Raw genomic sequence first — 5,519 nt, 5'->3', positions numbered from 1 at the left:
TGTGTGTGTGTGTGTGTGTGTGTGTGTGTGTGTGTGTGTCAGAAAAAAATGGAAGGAACGTGGGGAGAAGCTACCCTGTGCAGATTAGAAGGAGTCGTGGGTTATATTATTGCAATATACATATATATATATTTATTTTAAATAATTATTATTGCTGTCAAATCTATGTATGCTTTCATGTAATTTACCAAAAACTGACATGCTGATTTAGTCTCTTAATATGTAAAACACCATTTACATGTGAATTACTTATAGTGGGAACCAAATGTTGATCACAACTATTTTCATCTCCATCACTCAGTCCTCAAGGTTGCGTCTGAAACAGGTATCTGTCTTTACTCTCTACCAAATCATCTGTTGTGTGTTGGACTGGGAGTAAAAATATGGCATGTACATGTGTATTCGTCTTGGTATCGGTGTATGTCTCTTTGTTCTGTGAATACCTGTCTACTCTCTTGGATGCATTACTGTAAGTTTGTGCGTCCCTCAGACTTGGGTTCAAATACTATAGGGAATCTTTCAAATACTTTGTGTTTTCTTTGGCCTGCCTAGGGCCAGATGGGCGGGGTTTGTTTTAGCCTGCCTAGGGCCAGATGGGCGGGGTTTGTTTTAGCCTGCCTAGTGCCCGATGGGCGGGGTTTGTTTTAGCCTGCCTAGTGCCCGATGGGCGGGGTTTTTTCTAGCCTGCCTAGTGCCCGATGGGCGGGGTTTGTTTTAGCCTGCCTAGTGCCCGATGGGCGGGGTTTTTTTAGCCTGCCTAGTGCCCGATGGGCGGGGTTTGTTTTAGCCTGCCTAGTGCCCGATGGGCGGGGTTTGTTTTAGCCTGCCTAGTGCCCGATGGGCGGGGTTTGTTTTAGCCTGCCTAGTGCCCGATGGGCGGGGTTTTTTCTAGCCTGCCTAGTGCCCGATGGGCGGGGTTTGTTTTAGCCTGCCTAGTGCCCGATGGGCGGGGTTTGTTTTAGCCTGCCTAGTGCCCGATGGGCGGGGTTTGCAGGTTTGCGACTGTTCTATTTGTTCCATTGAACCAGGCAATCAAATCTGAAGTATTTGAAAGGATTTCAAATAGTATTTTAACTCAGGATTGATGTACGTGTGAGCGTGCATACATGAGTGTGTGCGTGTGTACATTATGAATGGAAGTAGCAGTGTCAGACTTTGTGAGTGTGTGCATGCCAATGTGTGTAACCTGTGCTTCAACTTGTGTCTGTGAAGTTACCTTCTCTCGTCTTGTACTTCGCCAAAATATCCAATGAAGATGATGTTAAAATCCCTCCCTTGTACCTCTCGAGCCTACATAATGTATGATCTATGTGCGTCTGTAAAAGATTGTATTGAGAAATAAACCTGTATAGAAGAAAGATATAAATATATATGAATTAATAGATAAATAAAGTTAAGATGTAAATGAGTAGCTATGCCTCTTGCATTTTTTCCCCGAAAGGCTTTTGTAACACTGTTTTTTATGTTTTGTAACATTGTAACTCTTGAATTGAGTTCATTTCTGAGATTATTTGAGGAATGAGGTCGTTTAGTGCTGAGGGCACAGTTACAGACCATTTTCCACTATACACATCCCACTGCTAGGGGCAGTTGCTAGGGCCAAGTGCTTGAAGAACCAGCAAGGCTTGATAAGTGATTGCTCACAGGTGTGGGTGATTGGCGGGTAATTAGTTATTGAGAGGTGGGTCAAAGATTTTCTATTATATTGACAAGATTGTCGAGTGACCGCTCTAACAATGGAAATGTATGTCATCAAAGATGGAAGGCAGGCGGGAGGAGGCGAGATCAGGTGGGACCTTTCTGGCCAATAAGAGGGCATATTAGATAAGCGTGTGAACAACCGGCACAACTTCGATATAAAGTCTTCTTTTTTTTTCAAAGTTGGCTAAATGCCACGTGCATCCACTTAAATCAGAGCATTCCTTACAACCTAACCATTATGAAACTTATATTCAATCAAATAAGCCTCACGTAGCAAATTAGCAATACCTTTTTTTGTTGACCAAATTTGACACAAATTCCTCAACTTTGTGATCTTATTTTCGTGGACATTTTCTCTTCTTACTCTCTGCCGAAACTAACGCCCTGCTTCCACTCCTGGTGGAACAAAAGTATAAACACAACATGTAAAGTGTTGGTTTCATGAGCTGAAATAAAAGATCCCAGAAATGTTCCGTACAGTACACATAATAAACATTTCTCTCATATTTTGAGCACAAATTTGTTTACCACCTGACAGGTGTGGCATATCAAGAAATGTATTAAATAGCATGATCATTACACATGTGCACCTTGTGCTGTGGACTATAAAAGGCCACTCTAAATTGTGCAGTTTTGACTCACAATGCCACAGATGTCTCAAGTTTTGAGGAAGCGTGCAATTGGCATACTGTCTGCAGGAATGTTCACAAGAGCTGTTGCCAGAGAATTGAATGTCAATTTCTCCACCATAAGCCATCTCCAACGTTGTTTTAGAGAATTTGGCAGTATGTCCAACCAGCCTCACAACAGCAGACCACGTGTAACCAAGTCAGCCCAGGACCTCCACATCCGGCTTCTTCACCCACGGGATCGTCTGGGGGGGTGCTCCCCAGTGGGTGCGGTGTCATGTGAAATCCATAGATTAAGGTCTAATACATTTACAGTGCCTTGCGAAAGTATTCGGCCCCCTTGAACTTTGCGACCTTTTGCCACATTTCAGGCTTCAAACATAAAGATATAAAACTGTATATTTTTGTGAAGAATCAACAACAAGTGGGACACAATCATGAAGTGGAACAACATTTATTGGATATTTTCAAATAATATATAAAAATCAAAAACTGAAGAATTGGGCGTGCAAAATTATTCAGCCCCTTTACTTTCAGTGCAGCAAACTCTCTCCAGAAGTTCAGTGAGGATCTCTGAATGATCCAATGTTGACCTAAATGACTAATGATGATAAATACAATCCACCTGTGTGTAATCAAGTCTCTGTATAAATGCACCTGCACTGTGATAGTCTCAGAGGTCCGTTAAAAGCGCAGAGAGCATCATGAAGAACAAGGAACACACCAAGGTCCGAGATACTTGTTGTGAAGAAGTTTAAAGCCGGATTTGGATACAAAAAGATTTCCCAAGCTTTAAACATCCCAAGGAGCACTGTGCAAGCGATAATATTGAAATGGAAGGAGTATCAGACCACTGCAAATCTACCAAGAAATGGCCGTCCCTCTAAACTTTCAGCTCATACAAGGAGAAGACTGATCAGAGATGCAGCCAAGAGGCCCATGATCACTCTGGATGAACTGCAGAGATCTACAGCTGAGGTGGGACACTCTGTCCATAGGACAACAATCAGTCGTATATTGCACAAATCTGGCCTTTATGGAAGAGTGGCAAGAAGAAAGCCATTTCTTAAAGATATCCATAAAAAGTGTTGTTTAAAGTTTGCCACAAGCCACCCGGGAGACACACCAAACATGTGGAAGAAGGTGCTCTGGTCAGATGAAACCAAAATTGAACTTTTTGGCAACAATGCAAAACGTTATGTTTGGCGTAAAAGCAACACCCTGAACACACCATCCCCACTGTCAAACATGGGGGTGGCAGCATCATGGTTTGGGCCTGCTTTTCTTCAGCAGGGACAGGGAAGATGGTTAAAATTGATGGGAGCCAAATAAAGGACCATTCTGGAAGAAAACCTGATGGAGTCTGCAAAAGACCTGAGACTGGGATGGAGATTTGTCTTCCAACAAGACAATGATCCAAAAGATAAAGCAAAATCTACAATGGAATGGTTCAAAAATAAACATATCCAGGTGTTAGAATGGCCAAGTCAAAGTCCAGACCTGAATCCAATCGAGAATCTTTGGAAAGAACTGAAAACTGCTGTTCACAAATGCTCTCCATCCAACCTCACTGAGCTCGAGCTGTTTTGCAAGGAGGAATGGGAAAAAATGTCAGTCTCTCGATGTGCAAAACTGATAGAGACATACCCCAAGCGACTTACAGCTGTAATCGCAGCAAAAGGTGGCGCTACAAAGTATTAACTTAAGGGGGCTGAATAATTTTGCACGCCCAATTTTTCAGTTTTTGATTTGTTAAAAAAGTTTGAAATATCCAATAAATGTTGTTCCACTTCATGATTGTGTCCCTCCTGTTGTTGATTCTTCACAAAAAAAATACAGTTTTATATCTTTATGTTTGAAGCCTGAAATGTGGCAAAAGGTCCCAAAGTTCAAGGGGGCCGAATACTTTCGCACGGCACTGTATTTACATTGAAAATCTTTGAAATTGTTGCATGTTGCGTTTATATTTTTGGTAGTATCATTTCTAATGCTGCGTTCGTAACTAAGTGGGAAGGTGGTAATTACCCGTTGTGAAGTCGTAAATGCCAGTTGGATGCATTCTTGTGCTTTGAACTCATTGAGAAACCCTGATTGGCTAGTGGCCAACAAGCTGTGTTAACTAAAAGTGTAAGGCTGTAACTGTTAGTCCAAATAGTTGCAAAAGTTTTGCAACGAAAGCAAGAGTTTATATTGGACAAATTCAGTTAGATCCCTCCTCGTTTCATTCCGTTTGCTTTCGTTTTGCAAAAGAATCAGCGTAATGACTACGCCCCCCAGCTATCACGCGTGTAAACAAATTATATTTTTTGGGGTTGCATTTAATTGCCTAAAATGCTGTCATCAAAGTAATTTCCTTAGTAGGTGTGACGTCAGAGATCAGCATGTCGGAGATCAGGGATGATAGAGGGGCCCACTAGTGATTACCAGTTCAAGCAGCATTCAAGTGGATTTTTCCCAGTCGCATGTGGTAAATACCACCTTCCCACTTCGTTATTTACCCAGCAATTACGCACGGTTTGACTTCAGTCTTTGTCAGATGAATTCTCAGGTAAAAACACACAGGCCTCACACTGTCTTGTTGCTCACCCCTTGGTCCTTAGTAAGCTCTCCCCCTTGTTTGTTCACGGTTGTCTCCCCTCTATTCCAGGGCTCACACTACATGATTATAAGATTTGTTTGTATATGACCGAGTGTTTGTATAGGCCGCTTTGTCTTTTGAAGATAATGCTGGATTATTCTCAGACCCTGTACTGTTGTCCTGAATGAGAGCAGTTCAAGACCACAGTAGAGAGAACGAGAGAAAAGCTACGGAATACAATTGAAAGGTGCAATCTGCAATACTTACTGTCTATTCAACAAAGTATACATCCATTGATTGATGAAGAATAATGACGAATAAAGGATTGCGGCTTCACGCGGCATCGGCAGCAAAGTTCAATCATCCATTGCGGTCTACAGACCATACAGCACATACAACGGCATGTCTGTCCGTCACAAAGCATGATGTTCAAAAGAGGAACCATTGAGGTTGCATAATCAAATTGCGGTGCTTCCTGACCTGCGGCTGGCAATGTATGATGGCTGCAGCCTGCAGGCCCAGGCGGGGTCTCTGTCATCAAGGCTTAATCCTGCAGCCGTTTAGCTTCAGTAAACACTCCGTGATGTTCACACACTTAGTCAACCACACAG

Source organism: Oncorhynchus keta, chromosome 1 (assembly GCF_023373465.1).
Source record: "Oncorhynchus keta strain PuntledgeMale-10-30-2019 chromosome 1, Oket_V2, whole genome shotgun sequence".
NCBI lineage: Eukaryota > Metazoa > Chordata > Actinopteri > Salmoniformes > Salmonidae > Oncorhynchus > Oncorhynchus keta.
Note: the sequence above shows the minus strand (reverse complement) of the source record.